A 24,025-nucleotide genomic window follows, 5' to 3' on the forward strand; every position below is an offset into this window, starting at 1 on the left:
CCCTGTAAGAATGAAGTATTTGAATTCAATTTAAGCTATATGAATGTGCAAGTAATCTAGATGAAGTACAAGAAATTAATCTAAGAAATAAAAGACATTAAACTAAAAATGTATGCATTATTAATCTAGATGAATTTAAACTAAGAATGCAAGATGTATGTAAAAATATGAGCAAATGTGAGTATAAATTCTAGCAGAAATTTGATGCAAATTCTCCAAATTCATCCTCTCAAAATGAAGAGATGAGTGTCTCTTAAATAGACTTTCTTGGAATCCATCAACGGTTAAGATCGATTTCAATCAACGGTCAGGATTAAAGGTGAAGTTCAGTCATAAAGGGAGATTCCCAAATTAAAGGGAGTTAATAGATTTAATTTGAGTTGAAAAAGGAGTTAACTGATTCAATTTGAGTAGAAAATGGAGTTAACTCATTGAACTCATTATTGATCAATAGTGAACTAAAAATTTCCCTTTTTTAACTGAAGAGAGATTTTATTGAGATATTTAATTTAATAAAATGAGATATGCTCTCATAATTACTTTTTCTATTTAATTAAATAATCTTTTAATTAATTAGAGACACTTTTCTTATTAAATTAAATAACTTCATTTAATTAATTAGGAATGACTTCCCATTTAATTAAATAACTTTGTTTAATTAATTAGAAGTAAGTTCTCCATTTAATTAAATAATTTCATTTAATTAATTAGAAATACCTTTACCATTTAATTAAATAATTACATTTAATTAATCAAGATAGGTGTATTCATTAAATTAAATAAATTTAATTCCATAGTACATTAGCCTTAGGATATAATTTAATTTAATTAAAGTATAAATACTTAATAATTAAATTATAATTAAATCAAGTAGGTTTAATGCGACTAATATGAGTACGTACTATAGGAATTAAATAAGAAATATGATTAATGCAGATTAGGGTTTTCTGCATCTAACAATTAAGTCAAGTAGCGAATAGCAGAATGAGAATTGCCTATTAGAATAGGTCTTTAGGATTCGTTAAAAATAGACCAGAATTGGTATCATGGCAATGAGCCAATTTTGGGGTATTACACTTGGTAGATACTGCACACTGAGTTTACCTTGCTTCACTTAGTAAACACTACTTCTTCCAATGCTTAGTTTACATTGAATCTCTATGACACAAACTTACTGCTCAATGGACACTGTGAAGCTCGGTAGACACTACTAATCTTCACATTCCCTGTATTCACTCGGTAGCCATTGTCTACTCAATGTAAACTATTGAATACTACTAGAATATTCAGATAGTGTAGGAAATTAATTATTGAGCTTGGTAGCTATACTGATATGGATAAGTGTTGTCACTAATGGAAATACTAACTTCATGCCAACAATCTCCCCCTTTGGCATTAGTGGCAAAACACTTATAAGCCAAAACATATGTACATAAACTGACTCACTAAATTTTGATTTTTTTAAATTGATCTTTGTAAAGCTATTGCATATACATTTCTACATATATCTCCTTGATGACACATAATGTATATACAATGATACTTATGTATATAGCTATACACATATACATGATGACTCTATTGAGTGTTGTCTCCCCCTTTCACTTATACTAATATCTCTCTTTATATACTGAATTTCCCTTTTTGCTTATACTGATATCTCTCCCCCTTTTTGATAGTAATGCCAAAGGGCTACATATACTATCTATATAGTTACACCAAAATGAGAGAGAAATTCTTGATGTACCTTGATAATGAGGGTGAATGAGGTATCCCAATTCTCTTGAAAATTTTGACAAGTGGAGAGAGCAATTTGAACTTCTGCTAATAATTTGATCATGTGATTAGCCACTGAGAAGTTTGATCCTGGACTAATGCTTTGCAATGAGCTATATGTTTATTCATTGTATCCATTACTAGCAAGATCATGTTCTAAATATTAATCAATTTGTTCTTATTCTTGCTTCTTGTCTTAGAAGTTCTGCCTACACTTCTACAAGATATTTCACCTTGGCGTGATGAGAGGAGCTGGAAGAGGGGTCAACCTGCAACTTTGATGCACTAGATTTCATGTTAGTATCAATCTTATTTAGCTTCTTCTTTATTTCATTGGTAAAAATAGACACATCACAAAGTTTGGAAAAAAGTGATGCTGCATTATCAAAAGGATTTTCAAAATTACCCAAAAATGTGGATAGCTCCACTTGTTTGATTGCTATCTGCTAAGAAATATGCTCTAACACCTTGTTATCAAACTTCCTTTTAGCCTTGTCAATTAGCTTCTCTTGTCCAAAGGAGTCCTCATTATATTTTTGTACAGCCTCTTCTAACTAAATTAAGATATGTTGAGTCTAATCCACTTCAACACCTAAATCTTCTGTGATTATATTCTTGGCATTTTCAATTATTTTGTACTCCTTATCTCTTTTAGACCTTAACTGCTTTTGCATAGCTTTCTTCTTTATGAGTTGACTGGCTAACCTCATTTCTTCAATAGTGGTAGTCTCATAGTCAATCTTAGGTATTATTATGGGTATGTGCAGGATCATGGTTTGCCAAAAAGTGGTGATCTAAAAAATATGTAGTTTTGAAATGCCTCAAAGAATTTCAAAATCTATTCCCACTTTTTTCCCACCCATCCTGATACTAAATGAAAAAAATTAATACCTTCATAATTCCTACTATATCTTTCAATACCAACCTTATATGGTCATCTTTAAAACATCCCAAAAATGTGTTTTTGGCATGTTCTTATGTGTTTTTTACTTCAAGCATGTAGCTGACGACTTTTTTTTAACCAAAATTTGATGTAATGAAAAGGGTTTCTTAAGAATGTTCTTAGCTTTTCATAAATGTCAGTTTTGTCAAATTACGAGTTCAGTAAGTAATTATTACTTATTTTCTAATGGAGTTAGCTACAAAGTGTTGATTGACATACTAGTCGAAAAATAGCTATAACTTTCAAACCATATAAGATTTGTGAAATCCAAAAGATGAGCCACATTCTATGCTTTGACTAGTATAAGAAGAAAAAAAAAAACTTAATTTTGATTGTTTTTGAACTAGTTAAGGTGGTCAGACACGGGAGTTTTTTAATTCTAAAAATAGTATAGTAGAAAATTCATAATTAATTATTTATTTGGAATAAAAATTGCCAAAAATATGTGTCACATCCAGGCATGAGTCTAATTTTTATATCTAAAATTATATTTAAAAATATTACCATTTGATTATGATTAAGGTGGTCAGACATACACCTACTTTTTACTTTTCCCCTAAAATTTTTGTAGTACTGCATTAAAATCCAAACTTTTCACCAATCAAATAATTTTTTCTCTAGATAAGGCATTGTAGTTTAGAAACTAGATTCAATTTCCTACAAATTATTTTCTTACAAATTTTTGATATAAAGTCTAGAACCACTTTAAAATTATGTGTCAAGTTGACATAACCCTAATTTGCTGGTTTTTCACTGCCACTTAAGGCCATAGTTTGGTACACCATGATCCTACACATACCCTTATCTCTATGTCTAAGTCAATATCTTCTTCAATTTTCTTTCTAGTGATCAGAAGTTTCAATGGTTACCTTTGTTTTACTTCAGTGATGACTGGTCTGACCTTTGGAATAGACACAATAGTAGAGATAAAAGGGCTAGCAGTGAAGAATGGGATAAGACTAGGAGTACTAACTGAGTCCAAAACTGAAACACTTCCCAAAAATGGTGCCACACTTAGTAGAATACCCATAGAAATGTCTGAACTAACTGGAATCGAAATTGATGCAGACAATGCTGATGAAAAAAAAATTGTAGAGCTTTTAGGAATTGATAAAGACAAAATTGTAGAACTTATTGGTGGACTTACTGATGATGCAGGAGTAGAGGAAGCTAACTCGGTAGCTGAATAAGTAATAGTCAACTCAGTAGATGAAGTGCTTAACACTTCCATTGCAGACACTTGGAGCCAGGAGGTGGTTGGTGAATATTGAGAAATTGATGTTACTATTGTCCTCACAATCTCACTAGTAGAAGCTATCTCCATAGATGTGATAGTATGTGGTGGAGTGTGAGGAAGAGATGCAATTACTTCTACTATAATTGTGACAAGATCATCTTCATCCTTTTCTTCCATTTCTGCTTCTTCCTCCTTTCCTTCTTCATCCATTTCTTCTACTTCCTTCTCCTCCATTAGAGCATGTAATTCACCTAGAGTAACTAAGATGGAAGGAGTTTTTTCATCATCATCATCATCATCATCACTATCATCATCTTTAATTACAATAGTTTCATCTGATGGCTTGTTGGGATGATATGCATCTCTCTAGATATCTGAGGCATGCTTAACCACTGATTCTATGTTATTCATTAATATAAAACATGAGTTAAGCTTTAGAATCATTATGTCTTCATGCTCTTTTATTGCCTTCTTTACTTTTGCATTAGTTAGATTTGATATTAACTGTCTCAACTATTGTTCAAAGATGTCTTTTATAGTTTACACCATGTTCTCCCATTTGACTTTGATTTTGGAAAAAAGATCTGCATGGATTTGAGGTTGAATTTGTGTAGGGGAGTATTTCTAGATACCCATCTTTTCCATGACTAAGTCCTCAATCTCTTTTTTCTCAATTGAATTTTGAGTCTCATATTTGAGAACTTTGAAGTTACATATACCTACTCCAACTCTTAGCTATTTCATCCTTTCCTCAAATGTAGGTGGAGAACGAATGAATACTAGTTCACTTTTACCTTTCCTTAGTCTCTTGGAGAACACTACAATAGGTTTCTTCTAAGGTTTGGTGATAATCACCTTACCTTTCTTCCTTACCAGTTCCTTTTTCTCTAATTCTTCTTCTTCATCATTATATTCCTCCTCTTCATCTTCACCCTTGCCCTCAATAAGAATTAGAGGACCTTCAGCTATCTTTAATTTGGTAATTCTCTTCTTGCCTTTGCTGAGAGCTTGAGGAATCTTAATGCTAAGCTCTATCCTCTTCTTGGCTTCCTCATAAGTGCCAAATGTAGGAAGATTTGGATTGGTTGGCTCATTTACTAAAGCCTCAATGATGTCTCTAGCTTCATCAGTGTTAATTTCATAAAGCAATGGTTTTACCCATGCCACTCTCAGTATGAATACTTGAATGTACACTCTATCATAGTCCACCATGAATCATATGCCATCCTTGTAGTCTTCTACAAGCTTGGCTAGGATTCAAAATCTATTGTTCATTTTCTCCTTGAATGCCTCAAAATAATTATCCAACACCCTTTCAAAATTTTCACCCATTTCTTCAATAAATTCATTTATCTGATAAAGGGCAGTGGTGTCTTTCCTCCATATGACTATGCCATTAGATGGAAATAATTTTTTAACATAAAAGAATAAATAGGTAAGCAATGAACTGAACTTGAAGGAATTGTTCTTGGAAGTCTTGACACTTTCAATTTTTTTGTTTAATTGCTTTAGTAATACATCTAACAAATCAAATTCAAGGTTCTTCTTTATAACCTTATATACTAGGTCAACTACCTCATAGGGAACATTTTTCGACCGACTCGAGCTGTAGATCTTATGTGCAATGATATGGATGCCAAACCTAAGCTCTATGTTAGTGACATTGTTTATTTTTAAACCTATACCATCCCACTCAGCTAGGGTTTTCTTTTGCAATTCCTCCCAACTTAGGGTTTTGGTTGTCTTAGCTTTTCTTAGTATTGGAAAACCTATAACCTTGTGTATCATCTTTTTGTAATCAAAATGGGTTGCTCTAACCATAATTTCTCATTGTAAAACCAACTCAATATGTATCTTATCCATTTCACTTGGAAATTTTGAGGGATGTGAGGGATATGAGTTAATCCTTTAGCTTCGAAATGTCTATGCTCAAGTTTCAAAACTCCATCAACACACATTTTAGCTAGGGAAGTATCCATTTCTAATGTCCCTAATTCTGAAAAAAAATATTTAAAATGAGTTCTTATGTCATTAATTAGGAGTACCTTTGGCAGGATTTGTGATTGAGCTCCATAAGGATCAAGTGATTCAGCAACGGCTGGAACAATCTTGAAATTTGGTGCTTTCCATTCAACACCCTTAACCAACATTTTAGAACCCTTCTTTGGTTTAGTACTACTTCCACTGGTAGATGTCATTGCTTCTCAGTAGATGATAAAATTCATGAAGATCTTATTGCTAAAACACTCAAAAACACTACAATGCTCTTTCAAATTGCTCTGCTCTTCGAATGTTGTGAATGTGGAGAAAAATAAAATCAAAATTGCCCCTTTTTATTGAGAAAAAATCATAAATTCTGAGCACCATAATGACTTAGTGCATGAAATATTTTCATCCACTGACCTAACTCGGCAAGAGTATCAACTTGGCAGACGAACCAAATTTCTCTTACTCCTGACCTCACTTGATAGGATCTTCAACCAACTTTCCTTGATGGAGTTTGATGCAACTCGGCGAAAGATAACCTTTCTATGATCCTAGTGTATCTAAAATACTAATTGGATCATTTGCATTCCTCATATTTCTTGGAACTACTTATGATTTTCTTGCTGAGTACAGCTCCAATAAATTCTTAGGAATTTAGTTTGAGTAGATGGAGTCACCCACTTCTTGAGTGACTTCACTTCCATTATTTGAGCTTGTATCCTCAATAGATTTAGGAATCCATTGCTACCTCATTTGTTTCCTTATCTTGTCAGCCCTTGCTTTATTTTCATCTCCAACTTTGCCTATATTCATGCAATTTTTAGCTATATGACTGAGTTCAATGCATTTGTAACACCTTCTAGTAGTATCTTTCTTTCTTAGGTGATGCCTTGCACAATTTATGTCAACGTGTCCATATTCTCCACAATAATGACATCTGCACTAGGTATTGTAGTCCCATCCAAATATTGCCTTTACAAGTTGTTTAACTAGATTGAATGATTTGGATCTGCATTGAGATGCCTTGTGACCATGCTTTTTGCATTTGTGACATTTACCTTCAAATTTTGATTTCTCCTTGCATTCATTAGCTTTGTGACCATACTAATTGTAGTTGTAGCACTTTCTCTTGAATTTTTCTTTTCCATTGCTCCAGCATTTGTTTGATGTATGACCAATTTTCCCACAATGATTGCATGAGGGTTTTTTATTCCTTTTTGCACCTTGCTTGGAAGATTCACCTTGTTCTTCAATGTATCCAAGTCTTGCTTTACCCTTTTGCCTATGAAGATTTTTCTCATTCTGCTAATTCAATTGATTCATGTCTTCTTGTGATTTCAACATTCTCTCATTGGTTTTTTTTTCAGCATTTAGGTCATTCTTCAATTTTTCAACGATTTTCTTTTCACATCTTAGTTCTCTCATTATTCTTTCATTAATTTCTCTTTCATAATTTAGATCGCTTCTTATTCTTTCATTTTGTGCTTTAAGAATCCTAATTTCTTCATTTTCTCCAGTGATTTGATCAATGAGGTCTTCATGCTAATTGGATTGATTTTTTTCTTCATTGTTTCTTTCCTCGAAGTCTTCATTTTCCTTATTCCTTTGTTCTAAAATTTCACATAGCCTGATTGATTGAGTTTCTTGTTCTCTTTTGAGTTTCTTTACTTCTTCTTTTAGAGATCCATTCTTTGCTACAAGTTCTTTGATTGCCTCATTAGCTTCATCTGATCCGCTTGATGGGGAAAAGTCTTCAATCTTTTCTTCAACATATTGATGGTCATCCATTTGTCTTGCAAGTTCCTTCCTTCTTTTTAAATATTGGGAAAGATGCTCCTTTGCTTCTTTGAGTTGAGCTATGGCCATCTCCAGATCTAGATTTTCATTTTCAATTGCCTTGTCAAGTTTGAATATCTCCATTTGTCCTTGGATCTTTGCTCAAGCTATCAAACTTTTATCCTGAGAACCACAAAGCTCTTATTCCAATTGTTGGAAATATTCAAGATATGACAAGTTACTAAGAGGGGAGGGGTGAATTAGTAGCTTTAAAAATTCTTCCTTTTAAATATACCACAAATCAATCTATGCTACTGCAAGCATTTATACTAAAAGATAAAACATTCATCACATAAAAGAACACAATCTTTTGGTGACCCAAAAATCTTTCAAATAGAAAGTAAGACTAGGGTTGGGATGGTACCCACAAAACTCTAATACTACAACATAAAGTTGGCCTGTTGAGGCTTACATTGACCACTTCTGATGATCTTCCCTATTAGGAGCACAAAAGACTACTAGGTCCACCTTGTTAGAGGATTTACAAACATACAATGAAGTATGCACTCGGTTAAGAGATTTAATACAAAGACTGTTAAGTCTAACTTGTTAAAGGATTTAGAAACTGATTCACCTATTAAGATGAAGTAGTGGATCTACTTACAACTTATTTCTGATAAGATCCTTTATGCATTGATCACCTTATGTGATGGATATAACTTTTTTGCCTCTATATTGACCTTGCTACATTCCTTGAACTATTGCTGATAATTCTTTGCATGCACTTTCAAAAGTCACTTCACATTACTTCTATATTACTTGATACATTTGATATCTTATAATACACCTTACATATATACCTTTCAAATTTACAAAATTGCAAGGTTGGCCAAAATACAAATGAACAATACATTACAAAGTCAACCCAATAGTAAATATCTCAAGTTCACTAAATTGACTCGATGACCTTTTGATACTTGACATTCATTGCATTACTTGGCATCATCATGCACTCACTAGAAGTAAAGGCTCTATCCATACTAATCACTTGAAGTAGTTATGAACTCGATAACCACTAGTGACTCAGTAGATGTAGTGTGACTCAGTAGATACTGCACACTGAGTTTACCTTGCTTCACTTGCTAAACACTACTTCTTCCAACGCTCGGTTTACACTAAATCTCCATGACACAAAATTACTGCTTGGTAGACATTGTGAAGCTCAGTAGACAATGTTAATCTTCACATTGCCTGTATTCACTCGGTCGCCACTGTTTGCACGATGTAAACTACTAAATACTACTAGAATACTTAATGAGTGTAGGAAATTAATTGCTGAGCTGGGTAGCTATGTTGATATGGATAAGTGTTGTCACTAATAGAAATACTAACTTAATTCCAACACTTTATAAACTTCTAAGAAACATTAAAATCTTTTTTTCCTTGAAAAATCACCTATATTGCTTATTTTTATGCCTAAAAAGTGGCCCATAGGCTTATTTGACACAAAACCCCACAAATACAAATAAGGACCAAGGGTGACTTCCAAGCATGGAAAGGGTCTATTTAGGTCCAAACTAACATGAATCCAACATTAGATTCAATTATGCAACTATCATTGGCTAGTTGCTTCACAAACTCAAGACTAGGCTTATAGCCTTCAATATGGAAAATCACAAATATCGCGTCACAACTCAAAGAAAAAAATGACTAATTTGGATACCCTTTTTAGTTTTATACAACATATAGTATCTCAAGAGAAGCATGTAGCAACTAAATTTTTCAAGGCTCACTTAGGAATGTAGGCAATTAGGCATCCATTAACAAAGGAAGTACCCTACCCCTTAAGAAAAACTTCAATCAAAAAAATGGACAATGAGGTGGATCATGTAAGATGATCACATACCAATTTTCAAGCTTCGAAACCTTCTCTGTAGTGAGTTATGGAAGATGTTGCTATGAATTTCTAGCATGCACATGGATCTTGCATGCATCAAGTTTTTCTCTTGAACCTCATTCTTTTGACCTAAAACAAAAAGGAACATAAAACACCTTGTCCTAACTTAGATTCCACCAAGGGTTGTTAATTTCCCATGGTGGAATCTCAAGATATGAGGGAAAATAGATTAAACCCTAGGTAATGACACAAAATGGGGACAACAATTAGTAAAATGGGAATATCTTGAGTTGTAGAGTGAATTAGAACATCATTCCAAGTGAAATAGAAAGAAGATTCACAAATATATCCAACCATACTAGATATCTATACTTATATGTGATCAACTTGACCAATGAGAAGACAACATTGAATAAAACTCAAAATTTCTACCTTTTTCTCTATTATTTCAATTTTGTACAACTTGTATAGATTTGTAGGAGTGAAATTTTGGTATGTTTGGATAGAGTATTGAGTTAGTGTTCCATTTTTTAAAAAAAGTTTTTATATTATCTACAACAAAAGTTACATCAGTTTTTGTACAGGTTGGTCAAACTTACACTAAATCTGAGGGTTTCTTCAAGATGGCCTCCTAACTTGCAATTCCACCATGGGATTTCAGTGCCACTTTGGGGAATGCAAGTTAAGAGAGGGTAATTCAATATGGAAAAGATTTAGAAATATAAGTGTAGGTTGCCTATTTTTACCAGCAAGCCCTAATCTAAACATTGTTATATGTCTAGTCTAGATTTGAAGAAGAAAGAAGGTTCAAGCTTCCAAACTAATTGATTTGACCCAAGTGAAGGGTGTGGGGTGGAGTTAGGTATATGAACCCATTTAATCATACTTCCTTTGTAACCCAACCTAATCTGCCCAATTAGGTATATCACTCAAAGTGGGTGTTAGTTGGTGCTAGAACAGAGTTAGAGGTTGATCTTTTAGAATCTCTAAGAGGTGGTTTAGGGGTGTCTAAAGAGGTGAAAATATAGTGTGTCCCTTTGCAAAGTTTTGGATTTTGACCGAGAAAGCTAGGATTAGCCCTATAAGAAATGTTGGTAACAATTATGCAAATCAATTTTTTGGGGTTTAAAAACTTTATAGTTGGGTTTTTTTGAGAGATTAGTTCTATAGAAACATTTTCTATCAGGAAATTTGAGTTCTAAACCCATCTAGGGAGAGTTTTTCTTTTTAGGCCTATTGGAGAAGGGGAGTCCCTAAGAAGTTGAGATTGATCTAAGTCAGTTGAGAAGCCGAGGTTTGAGGGTTGGGGATGTAGAGTGAAGTCCACTTGCAGGGTAGAGTATACCTTTATTAGAATCCCTTTGGATCAGTCTACAACCAAATGCACAATTGAATCTAGTGACCAAAAGTGTCTTTAATAAGTGAAATGGTAAATTATCCACCAAAAAGTCTTATGATGTGATCTAATAGCCCTAAAATATGAAATCTAAGGCACTCGAATAGGTTTTATACTTTCTTCAATGGTTTAGACACCAAAACTTCAATATTCCTCAAACTAGGCCTAATAGCATGCCTTGTAGCCCTACAACAGCACTCACAAGGATTTTTCTTCAATTTTTTCCAAAACACCAAGAAAATCAATTATATATTTGAGTACCCTTTATGGATTACCTTAACATACCAAAAGGATAGGGTAGGTTTCTTTGGAAGGTATATGACTTTTTTCATTGTTACTTAGATTTTTAAGGCCTAATTCTCATGCATTTACAAAGGAAGTGCTAACCATTCTAACTCCCAGGCTACAAATGGGCTGATATCAACTTGAAACTAGTCCTAACATTCTAAAACATTATAACCTCCATCATGAGCCACTTAGGAAGGTAGTGCTATGAAGGTTCACTGCAATGTCTTGTGAAATGCCTTGTATTGTCTTTGTAGAAATTATTTTTAAAGGTGACATGTATGTTAAGAAATATAAGAAGTTTCCAATACCTATACATTTTCTTCATATATTTTTGAAGTGAAGCTTGATTCCCAGAGTCTACTAATCAGTGTGTGCATGTGATCTCCATGCATTCTACATTTTTAGGATAAATAAGCCAAATGCATACTCAAGTTTAGTTTAAAACAAAAAATGATATTTTGGAGTTTATATACCAAAGGTTCATCATTTGAACTCCTTGCACCTGTATCTGATGATATCCCTATTTGGTCCTGATCTATTATAGTTTTTACTTCCTTAGCTCCCTTGGATTTTCTTCCACTTCTATTTGTAGGTGTATTCGCAAATGCAACTTGTTTATTCTTTTTGCTTTGTCCTCCTTCAGTTACAAACCAATATTACAATGACATTAAATGCTTGAAAAAAATCAAGAAATACAGTAAAATTTGTTAACATAGGAACCATTTTATGGAAGAGTAAATTGATTGTCTGTACACTTTTAATTCTTGTCAAATCCATCAATAAACATTTTATATCCTAAAATATCTGTAACTACCACATTATCATCAGATCGAGACCTATTTTCCTTCTTACTATATCTATAACTATATATGATTAACACATAATGCCCTTATACCTTCCTCAAGTTTAACTAAAACAATGACCTAACCCACTCAATCTTTTATCAAAGGATAATCATTCAAAAGGCTTAACCCATTGAACTCCACGCCTTTGGATCCACAAGACTAACTCCACTCACCACCTTCCTAAAGGATTCATGAGCAAGATAATAAGGTTTTAGGATGTTAGGAACAATTTCATGATGTTATAAGCTGATGTAGAGGTTAGGGTATGTTAAGAACAATGTTGGTTTCAATCCAAAAGGACAGACATACACCCAAAACTTCTACATTGTGACACAAAGACAATACTAATTGTTCAGCATTAATCCATATAACATGACACTTAGCAACATGACTCAACACCCAAGAGTGGTGGATTCTCACCAATAAGATTAATCAACATGTTTAAGGGTTCACCATGACACTAATACCAAGGAACCATGGCCAAACAGCAACCAAAACTCAGATTTCTTAACTCTGTCTAGATAATGCAACATTTTAGGCTACTAGCCCTTCCAAAGACAAAAATGTGCAACAAATATAATATCATCCAAAGGACCTCAAGAAATAATTGGCATTTCAAATATCCTTTATGGAATTTTTTAAATCCCCAAAAGGTTGAGTGTTGACACCAGTTATAAGCCTTCTAAAACTGGATTGTTCTATAGGCCTAATTCCTTCAATTAGGTCACCTTAATGAAGTACCAAAAATCTAATGGGAAAGACCAAACCAAAGCATAAAATAGCTATATAATGACAAAGGAAAGTAGATTCCAGAGTTTCACTTATTGGCACAAACCCCAAGTCATGCAAATCCACAAGTTTCATAATGCAGTAGAGTTGTCACATGGTAATGCCAACTCTTTAATTCAAATTCCTTACAGCCACCATCATATCCAGCCTAGAAACCACGAAAATCATAAAGTACATATGACAACCTCCCATTCCACCAAAAATAAAAATTTTCCAATGGTGGAAATGGGAGAAATCAGCATTTTTGTTCAAAACCCTAGGTAGTGAGGGTTTGAAGGCAACTTTCACAAAAAACCTTATATCTTGCACCTCCCAACATTTCAATAGCTTAGAGTAGGCTCATTTGAAAGGTGATTCAGAATCCTTCAATAAAAAACTAATTCTCTAGGCCCCCTAATCCATATAGTCTGTACAATATAAAGAAAAATAGTCTTTTTGCAGGAAAATGATGGTTTTCTTTATTGATTTCAAAGAAAAAGTACATCCATGTCTTCCACTCATTTGTAAGGGCTTACAAAGGCCTTCCTCCAACTATTCCAACCAATTTTCAAAGGTTGTGACCATTGGAGGGAACTATTACAAACAATAATTCTTATTATATGCATAAATGTTGCATTCTTGTTCTAGTTATGCAACTTATTTGCTTTTTATAACTTTATTATGACCTCTAAAGATACTAACATCTCCTAAGACTCCTAATAAGACCTTAAGAGATTACTAGACCCCTATGACCTCATGAATCAACCAGTTTATAGAAATACCAAAGTTGTCAAGGGTTCACACAATAGGGTCAAATTGCAAGAAATAAGAAAATGCTAAAATCAAACTTGAAAAAGGCCTAAAAGACCTTAAAACCATTTGTTTTGATAGGAGAAGACCCTATGAAAAATTAGTAGCCCTCCAGTAGCACAAAAGTCATCATGGAGCATCATGGGGCATTCCACAAGGATCCTGCACTACACCACCTTCCTAAAGGATTCATGACCAAGAAAATAAGGTTTTAGGATGTTAGGAATAATTTCATGATGTTATAAGCCCATTTGTAAAGGCTTGAGGCTCATTTGCTAATTCTATAAATCATGAGTCCCCAAGGCCTATAGGGCATTAATTAATTAGGTAATAGGTGAAAACACCTTAGATGAGGTTAATAAGAGTCCTAGAATAGTTTAGAGGTCCTAGGTAGCCAATTTCAATAAAAATTGCAAATGCAATAAAAAGTTGTTAAGTAATTTTTGCTTAAAAGTTGCATATTGCTAATGAAGGAGTTTGAACTGATTATAATTGTTCCCTAGGTAGTTGATTAGTCAAACATGCTTATAAATGTATGATCCAACCTTCTTAGCAAAACAGTGACTTTGATTAAGTTTTAAAACATTCAAAAGGAATTGGAAATTGTTGCTAGGTTAAAAGTTAACAAATGCTCTAGTTAAAAAAACAAGTGATCATGGGCAATTAAAAGCAACATTAAGTACATGATAATAAGGAATTATTTAATTATTGCAAGGGTGTTAAAAAAGAACATGTTTGGAGTTTTACAAAACTTAAGGAACAAATTATGGTCACATGGAAGGTGAAGAGACGCTTAAAAGAGGGTACTCATGAGGCGGCAATATATATATATATATATATATATATATATATATATATATATATATATATATATATATACAAGGTTGTGGCAAAGTATATAAAGGTCCCATGCGGCTAACTTCCCTCGATTGTTTCAATAGTTTTTATTTTACTTCCTATTAGATTACTTTTATTTTTCAATCTCTTTCTTAGAAATAATAATAATAGTTGGCACGCGTAGATTTGTAATGTGCATTATCTTTACCGCTCATATTGAGATTGTTTTTAGAGGAATGAAAATAACTCAGAGAAAAAGAGGCATGATTTGGTTCAATAAAATGCAGATGTATTTCAGATTTTGTGATTTTTCAGTGATTTAATTAGGCTTTAGTTATAGCTTAAAAGAGAGAGAGGCAGTGGTAGATCGAAGTCTAGGAAAGATTTTGTTGAATGGGAAGAAGAAAGGATTTTTTTTGAAAAAAAAGGAAAATTCTTATGCAGAATTTTCAGGTTGAAGTTATTTTTTTGGGAGGACTTGAGTTTTAGAGATGGCAGTGCAGGCGGAGTATCCATTTGATGTGCTAGTGTTGCCAGAAATGGTATGCAACAGGTTTGATTTTTCGTTTTATATGGTGTAGGTTTAGTAAGTACATGTTTATTTTCAATGGTTAGCATATAAAATGTTGAATTTATATAATACAAGATTAATCATTGACATTTCATGGTCTCAAGGCCCTTGATCCCATGAAATGGATTCTCTACGTTAAAGAGATTAGTATAATTGTTAGGTAAACTATGATTGTTATGTGGATGGGCAAAATAGTGACTTTGATTAAGTTTTAAAACATTCAAAAGGAATTGGAAATTGCTGCTAGGTCTTACTCAATCCATTTGAAATGCTTCTCAACTTAGAAGATTCGAAAAGACCCCCCAAGAATTAATCAAAATGATGAAAAATTGCATTTAAATATTTGAATTTTAATCAAAAAAGTAATCTTAGCCATTTGTTTTTTAATATTTGAATTTAATAAATAACAAAATGGCTTTAATTTGATATTCAAACCTTATTCTAATACCTTGCTAATGAGCTACCAACTATTGAAACTACACTCAAATCCAATATTTATAAGGATAAGGAAGTATTAGTCTTGTAGCTAGGAAAATGAGCTCAATAAACACTTTTGAAATGGTCATCTTGTGATGATCATGGATAAACCATTTCTAGGTTCTCTTACTTGTTTTAGAATATACTAACTATATTTCATATTGATCAACTCTAGAAAGAAACTAATTTGAAAAGAATTATTTTCTACAACACTGCATCAATAATTTAAGAAAGGACACATGAGAGTGTCTTGTTTTCAAATTTGAACCTAGAACACATAAGGCAATAAAAATTATAAGAAGGAACATAACCAAATAAATGTAATATCTTTGTTTTTTCTTTTCAGGGCATCTAAAGGACTGATTTCCTACTTGGTTACAAGTAAAGCACTTACCAGTGAACACACTAGGCCCTCTTCCACTACACCTTCCTCTGCCATTAGATCTTCTACCCCTAAATGTCCCTCAATTAGCATACTCACTTTCAACATTTGAACCACTAGATTCCTCCTTATTTTTATTAAAAGATAAAAGCATGTTAGTCATAATATCATTATTGGTAACAATGTTCCAAATGCAAAGAATTATTTAGATGAGCTTCTTGCAATGACCAAGCGGCTTGCTAAACATGGCTTAATGAGTCTTTGAAACTTCTCCCATTGTATCCTTGCTTTCACCAGTTTGAAGTTCCTGGTTACATGCACACAATAATGACTTTACATCACAAAGCATTCACATTCTAACAATTTTCATGTTCTTTCATTACATTTTGATCTAAACAAAAAATTCTAAACTTTCACTTATTCAAATGACTAATCTGAAAATGGGTCCTATTAAAAAATCTAATATAAATTCAAATAATGTATCTAGATTCTAAACAAATCAAAACATAAAATCTATGATTTAAATGTATCTCATCACTTACACATCATAACAATATGGTCCACCTTGTCATGTGGACAGTCTTGGGGGAGAGGTTGCAACATTGTATTTGGATCCAATTGATCACTATTTCTCTCTCTCCCTCTCTCTGTATTCAATCTAATGAGCCAACTGGATCTGCTCTACATTTTAATGTCTCAAGTAAATCCTCGTGGTCTGACTTGCAAACTTTCTAAAGAATATTATTATGTTGTTTTCCACCATATTTTATCAAGTGGACATTTGATGTGACAACAAGGTTTGAATAATGAAGAATCTTCCTCTTTGTTTGTCAATCCTTGAATAACCACAAGTTAGGGTTCTTCATAGAATATCATCTAAGTCATGTTTCGGTTACAACCACCACACTGACATGGTACTCTAAACCTTCACCATCTATAACTGAGTGATCCAATTTTTGTTTGTCTTGGACACAATGACACAAATAATAATCTATCCCTTCTTCATTGTCTTCAAGTGCAATAATAGCAAAAACATGGCCTATAGTGACAAATGTACAAAATGCAGTCATTAATTCAGAAAATACTTAGGTAAAATTTATAAAGTAACATATTGAAATTAAAAAGATATATAAATATATATATTACCAAGTTGCACTAGATTAGACAAGTAATCAAATTCAATAGATGAATCCATCTATACCATTTCTAGTGCTTGTGGGAGACGATAGGTGTTGATTGGGCCCAAAACCCATATATCCCATTTGTCCACCCATATAGTTGACTCGCAATCATCTAGATTTTCCTCTACACATGATGGACAAAAGCATGCCATTTTTCATTTGTGGATACTCCATGAACGTACATCAGAGCTTCTAAAAGAGTGTAACTCACTGGATCCTATTAGTGTGCAACAATCTTGATATGGTGCAATGTTAGTATTATCTATCAACCAAAAAAATCTATGAACCATAGACTCACCTTCCTTACCTAGACCCATTGTAGTGTTACACCATTGGACAATGGATTTTGCATCTATTAATATTGATCCATCTTTGTACTTTAGTTCTTCATGAGCTAAGGCTCTTTTGATGCATGCACTTGCACCATCGTGCTCTCCCTTTCCATGACCAGCCTCTATGAAATTCTACATATATTGAATTCTATACAACCTATGCATCCTACTTAACCAATAGAATATCTGTGCATTCTTGAATTGATATGCACAATTTTCTGACCAAATAATGTACGGATGATATGTGATGCCCCTGTTATTCATATCTCCATAAAATAGTTGAAAACAACCTTGTACAAACTTTGTAGAATTTGATCAATCATCACTGATGTAAAAATGGTACTCCCTCAAAATCTTCTTGTCAACCTCTATACTTGTAGGTGAATGCATGAATGTTATGTGAACAAATATGGAAACCTATTGAGAAGTATAATACTTTGCTTTCACCTCATTTTGTGGTTGTAGTGTGTAGTTCTTTGTGAAGTCTACAATTGAAACAATGGTATCTAGTGGAAACATATCCTTGCACAACTAGAATTGAAAATCCAGCCATTGAGCTCTATGTGTATGCTTTGCATACTCGTAAATAATCTTTTCACTAAAAATCTTGATGAACTCATACACCGAAATCTTTTCAATGACTAAATCACATATTTTGCCTTGTTTCTCATCTTTTAGAGCATATTTCACTATCTTAAATTTTTTGTAATCTATTATTTCATTTCCAATTGCATGTGTACTATCCATATATTGACAAGTTGATAAAAGTTACAAAGAACCACAAAATAAGAATGTACCATCCAAGCATGATGTCTTGGAAAATTGTTGGTTGTACCCTATTTCATATAAAATGTTGGATATGAATTCCCTTGAAGATCTTGGTGGCTCATTCATGTCACAATCCTACAAAACAAACTTAGAATGCAAAAATACACATATATGCCTAAAAACATCAAAATGGTTAGAAAATTCAAAATGTATCCTACAACAACAAGTTGTGCATGTGTAATTTATCTTGACATAAAAAGGTTTACCCATCTCAAAAAATCTTTTACTTATTTGAATTTGAGGATACATACCAATAAATTTTGCAAAAAAATTGTGTCTGAGTTGAGTCCAAAAAATGTTTCGCATGTGCGTCAAGATTTTGGTTACCAATCCTCCTTCTTACAACATTTCTTTGATTAGGGGAAACACATGTTATTTTTCCAAAAAAAATTGATCAATGATTTCAATGCTTCACTAATTTCTTTATCCTTTCATGGTAGTCTACCGCTAAATATCCATAACTCATTTTTTGTTGGATCTTCCAATCTCTCATGCCTTAGCATGGCTCTCCTTAGAGTACCTCTACCAATTTTTAATATTTTTCTTGTCTTTCTCATGAGTCGAGCTTTCTTCATTTGGCTACGTACTATTGTCAATGTAAGTACTCGTCTTGTGATATTACTATCTTTGGTGAGTGATTTAGAACCCACTTTGTCATAAGCACTCATTAGATTCTTTACAATACTTTTTTTATTTGAATCATCCATCGTTCTTAGCCCAAGAATCTTCATGATAGGCCTAAATTTCAAATTCCTCATCATTTCAATAAATAATTGGCATTGACCTGTAATATTTAATTCTTCAAAAAATAATCTCCACATATGATTAATTTTTCTTTGACAAGTATTCTTGCTAATCTTATTAGGCATTGATTTCAAAATGTTAGTATCAATATCAATCAAATATTTTGGTCTTCTAAAATGAATTCTAGAAGGTGTTATAATCTCTTCCATTCCCTCAACATTTTGAACATCAACACAAGGTTGAGTGTATTGTGTACCTTGAATTGAAGATGATGTGCCTTGGAAATAAGATACAAAAGATGGAATATCACCTACTTGATGTGTTGATGTTGTGTCTTCAACATGACATGATGGAGTGTGTACATCATCAGATCTACAAATTAGTGTCTTTTTAACATGAGAAGATGATATGACTCCAACATTGGAAGATGGTGTAGCTTCACAATTCAATTGTCTTCTTGAGTGTAACAGTCTCATTTATTCTCTTTATCTTTCCAATTCTCCCTCTTTATTTCTTTGTATCGGTGGTTCTTGATCCTCTTTGAAAGTCAATTCTTCATTATTGCTTTGCAATTTTTTTTTTTCACGTAGTAGTTTCCTTTTATCTCTTTTAATTACCAAATCTCTCTCCCTATCTTCATTTGTTTGAGTTTTTGGTTTCTTCCTTGGCATGATGATGATTTCTACAAGTCAAATTATTCAAACATCTGAATTACTTACAATGTGTAAATTACAAATCATTCAAATACATATAAAAATTATAATTATTTGAATGAATACACAATATATATCAAACAACTTGTCAAATTTCTAACCATTTCGAAATAACATTTTATTCAAACATACAAATTTTAAAGAATTCACTATATATTAAACAACATGTCGAATTATAATCAAATATGTATCTATATATCAACAAACAATATTTAAAAAGGATTGCACTAACATTTTCTATGCAAAGAATATTCAAAAAGTCTTCAAATCACATATCCACTGATTTAATTTGGTGTTTGCTAGCTTCAAAAAGTCTTCAAATAGTGTTGCTATGTTGAAACCCATGTTTTATATTGGAACAACAAAATGCACAACAGACCAAAAGTAGAGAATGGATGAAATGGGACTCAAACTTGCTCTTCTACTATTTTTGGGTGATTTGACATAGTGCGTACACACTATAGTGTGTATGCACTATGTCAAAACACTTCTCTCCCTTTCCCACCATCCCCCATCCTCTACTCTCTCTCCTCTCCCATCCCCTACTCTCTCTTAGTCTCTCTCTCCTCTCATAGCCCCTAGTCTCTCTCACTCTCCCTCTCCTACTTCCTCTCCCATTGCCTACTCACTCTCACTCTCCCTCTCCCATTGCCTACGCTCTCTCCCATTCCCTACTCTCTCACTCTCTATCCTCTCCCATGCCCTACTCTCTCTCTCTCCTCTCCCATCCCCTACTCTCTCTATCTCACACACTCCCATCCCCCCTCTCTCTCAGGCTACTCTCTCTCGGGCATCCCCTACTCTCTCTCTCTCTCTCTCTCTCTCTCTCTCTCTCTCTCTCTCTCTCTCTCTCTCTCTCTCACTCACTCTCCCATCGCCTACTCTCTCTCACCCTCTCTCCTCTCCCATCCCCTACTCTCTAGATCTCTCACACACACTCCCATACCCCCTCTCTCTCTCCCACTCCCACTCCCTCTCCCACTACCTACTATCTCTCACTCACTCACTGTCTCCCTCTCTACTCTCTCTCTCCCATCCCCTACTCTCACTCTCTCTCCAATCCCCCTACTCTCTCTCCTCCCCCATCCCCTACTCTCACTCTCTCCCCCATCCCATTATCTCTCTCTACCACCTCCTACTCTCTTTCAAACTCTCTCCCATCCCCTACTCTCTCTCTTACACACACTCCTATCCCCCCTCTCTCCCTCTCCCACCACCTAGTCTCTCTTTCCCATCCGCTTCTCTCTCTTTCTCTCTCTCTCTCTCTCTCTCTCTCTCTCTCTCTCTCTCTCTCTCACTCACTCACTCTCACTCTCTCTCACTATCACTCTCTCCCTCTCTACTCTCTCTTTTCCACCCCCTACTCTCTCAAACATTTTCATACTCTCTCCCATCCTCTACTCTCTCTCTCTCTCTCTCTCTCTCTCTCTCTCTCTCTCTCTCTCTCTTACATGCATTTCCATCGCCCCCTCTCTCTCCCTTTCCCACTCCCTCTCCCATTGCCTACTTTCTCTCTCACATCCCCTACTCTCTCTCAAGCTACTCTCTCTCCCCCCTCTCTCATTCCCTACTCTCGCTCTCTTTCACACACATGCACTCCCATCTTCCTCTCTCTTGCTCTCTCTCTCCCTCTCCATCTCCCACCGCCTACTCTCTCTCTCCCCCATCCCCTACTCTCAATCTCTCTCTCCCATCCTATATTCTCTCTCTCTCTCCCCATCCCCTACTCTCAATCTCTCTCTCCCACCCTATACTCTCTTTGTCACCCCTACTCTCAATCTCTCTCTCCCATCCTATACTCTCTCTCTGCCACCCCTACTCTCTCTCACACACTCCCATCCCCCCTCTCTATCTCTTACACACATTCCCATTCCCCCCCTCTCTCTCCCTCTCCCACTCCCTCTCCCACCACCTACTCTCTCTCTCCCATCCCCTACTCTCTCTCTCCCCCCTCTCCCATCTCCTACTCTCTCTCTCTTTCACACAAACCACACACACCCATCCCCTCTCTCTCTCCTCTCCCATCCCCTACTTTGTCTCTCACTCACTCTCCCTCTCCCACCACCTACTCTCTCTCTCTCTCACTCTCACTCTCACTCTCACTCTCACTCTCTCTCACTCTCACTCTCTCCCTCTCTACTCTATCTCTGCCAACCCCTACTTTCTCTCACATTTTCACACTCGCTCCTATCCCCTACTCTCTCTCTCTCTCTCTCTCTCTCTCTCTCTCTCTCTCTCACGCACACACACATGCACACACATTTCCATCTCCCCTCTCTCTCCCTCTCCCACCACCTACTCTCTCTCTCTCCCATTCCCTACTCTTTCTTGAGCTACTCTCTCTCCCCCCCCTCTCCCATTCCCTAATCTCTTTTTCTGACACATACACTCCCATCCTCCTCTCTCTCGATCTCCCTCTCCCACTCCATCCCCCACCGCCTACTCTCTCTCTCCCCCATCCCCTAATCTCAATCTCTCTCTCCCATCCTATACCCTCTCTCTCTCCCCATCCCCTACTCTCTATCTCTCTCTCCCATCTTATACTCTCTCTCTTCCACCCATACTCTCTCTCAGACACTCCCATCCCCCCTCTCTCTCTCTTACACACATTTTCATTTCCCCCCGTCTCTCACCCTCTCCCACTCCCTCTCCCACCGCCTACTCTCTCTCTCTCCCATCCCCTACTCTCTCTCTCTCTCCCCTCTCCCATCTCCTACTCTCTCTATGTTTCACACACACCAAACACTCCTATCCCCCCTCTCTCTCTCATCTCTCATCCACTACTCTCTAGATCTCTCACACACACTCCTATCCCCCCCTCTCTCTCCCTCTCCCACTCCCTCTTCCACCACCTACTATCTCTCTCTCTCTCCCTCTCTCCCTCTCTACTCTCTCTCCCTTATCCCCTGGTCTCTCTCTCTCTTCCCTCTCCCATCCCCTACTTTCTCTCTACCACCCCTACTCTCTCTCACACTCTCACACTCTCTCCCATGCCCTACTCTCTCTCTCTCTCACACACACACACTCTCATCCTCCTCTCTCTCTCTCCATCTCTCCCTCTCTCGCTCCCTCTCCCACTGCCCAATCTCACTCTGCCATATTATACTCTCTCTGCCACCCCTACTCACTCTCTCACACTTCCTCTCTCTCCCATCCCCTACCCTCAATCTCTCTCCCCCATCCCATACTCTCTCTTTGTCACCCCTACTCTCTCTCATACTTCCTCTCTCTCCCATCCTATACTCTCTCTGCCACTCCTACTCTCTCTCACTTCCTCTCTCTCCCAACCCCTACTCTCTCTCTCCTGTCTCCCATCCCCTACTTTCTCTCTATCTCTCTCTCTCTCACACACATAGCCATCCCCCCCCCCCTCTCTTTCTCTTTCTCTTTCTTTGCATCTCCTCTTCCTTCTCTATGCACTAATTAGGTCTCAATAGTGTGTGCGCACTATAGTGTGCATGCACTATTGAGACCCAAATTCAAAAGCTTAAAATAGCACGTGCGCACTATAGCGCACACATGTTATTCAAAGCTTTGCATTAAAATCAAGCCTAAGGCTTGGTTTTTTCTTGGAGATCCAACCCACAGGTTTGGAGTCTATAAAAATGTCTTAGATGTGTTTTTTTGCAAACATACAAAAAATGATTGATTTTTCTAATGTGCTCTCCTTCAGGATTCCTTGTGGTTAGGCATCGATAAAATCAGTTCACATGACATTGTAGGTCTCTGTGTTAGCTATATAACCATATAATTTATTTTTAATTTGAACTATTTGAAGCCTTTCATCTATAATTTCTTTTCAATGTATGTCCATTTTTTGTCAAAAACCACAATGTACTAATTGGACTGTAGATTTTAGCTTGTTCATCAAGTTTTGCAACAACTTAGTTTTTTAGAAACTAGACTCCATTCTACACACTTTGAAAAAAAAAGTTTTGATTTTAGATTTTTTTAAATTATTTCTAGAGGCAGCACATAGATATTTCATGTTTTTGGGATGTGTCTAGTTTAAAAATTCATTAAAAAAAAATACAGATTATAAAATTACCTAAAAAATCTGGGATAAACTACATAGTGTTAAGTAACTTTTGACCAGAGCGATTATAGAATTACAAAAAAAAGTTAAAATTTTAGGGGCGCCACACTATGTACTATGTTATGTTTTTTTGGAATAAACAGTACCACTGTTTGTGGCCCCCTTTTTTGAGAACCTAAAACTAAACTATTTTGAAAAAAAA

The 24,025-nt window shown here is 35.2% G+C and overlaps 1 pseudogene; it reads left to right on the forward strand.

Annotated features, from left to right (window-relative positions):
- Nucleotides 1–24,025, forward strand: part of LOC149559911 (uncharacterized) — a 132,843-nt pseudogene that overhangs the window by 12,281 nt on the left and 96,537 nt on the right.

Source organism: Cupressus sempervirens, chromosome 4 (assembly GCF_028749045.1).
Source record: "Cupressus sempervirens isolate cs-2001-9-10 chromosome 4, ASM2874904v1, whole genome shotgun sequence".
NCBI classification, from domain to species: domain Eukaryota; kingdom Viridiplantae; phylum Streptophyta; class Pinopsida; order Cupressales; family Cupressaceae; genus Cupressus; species Cupressus sempervirens.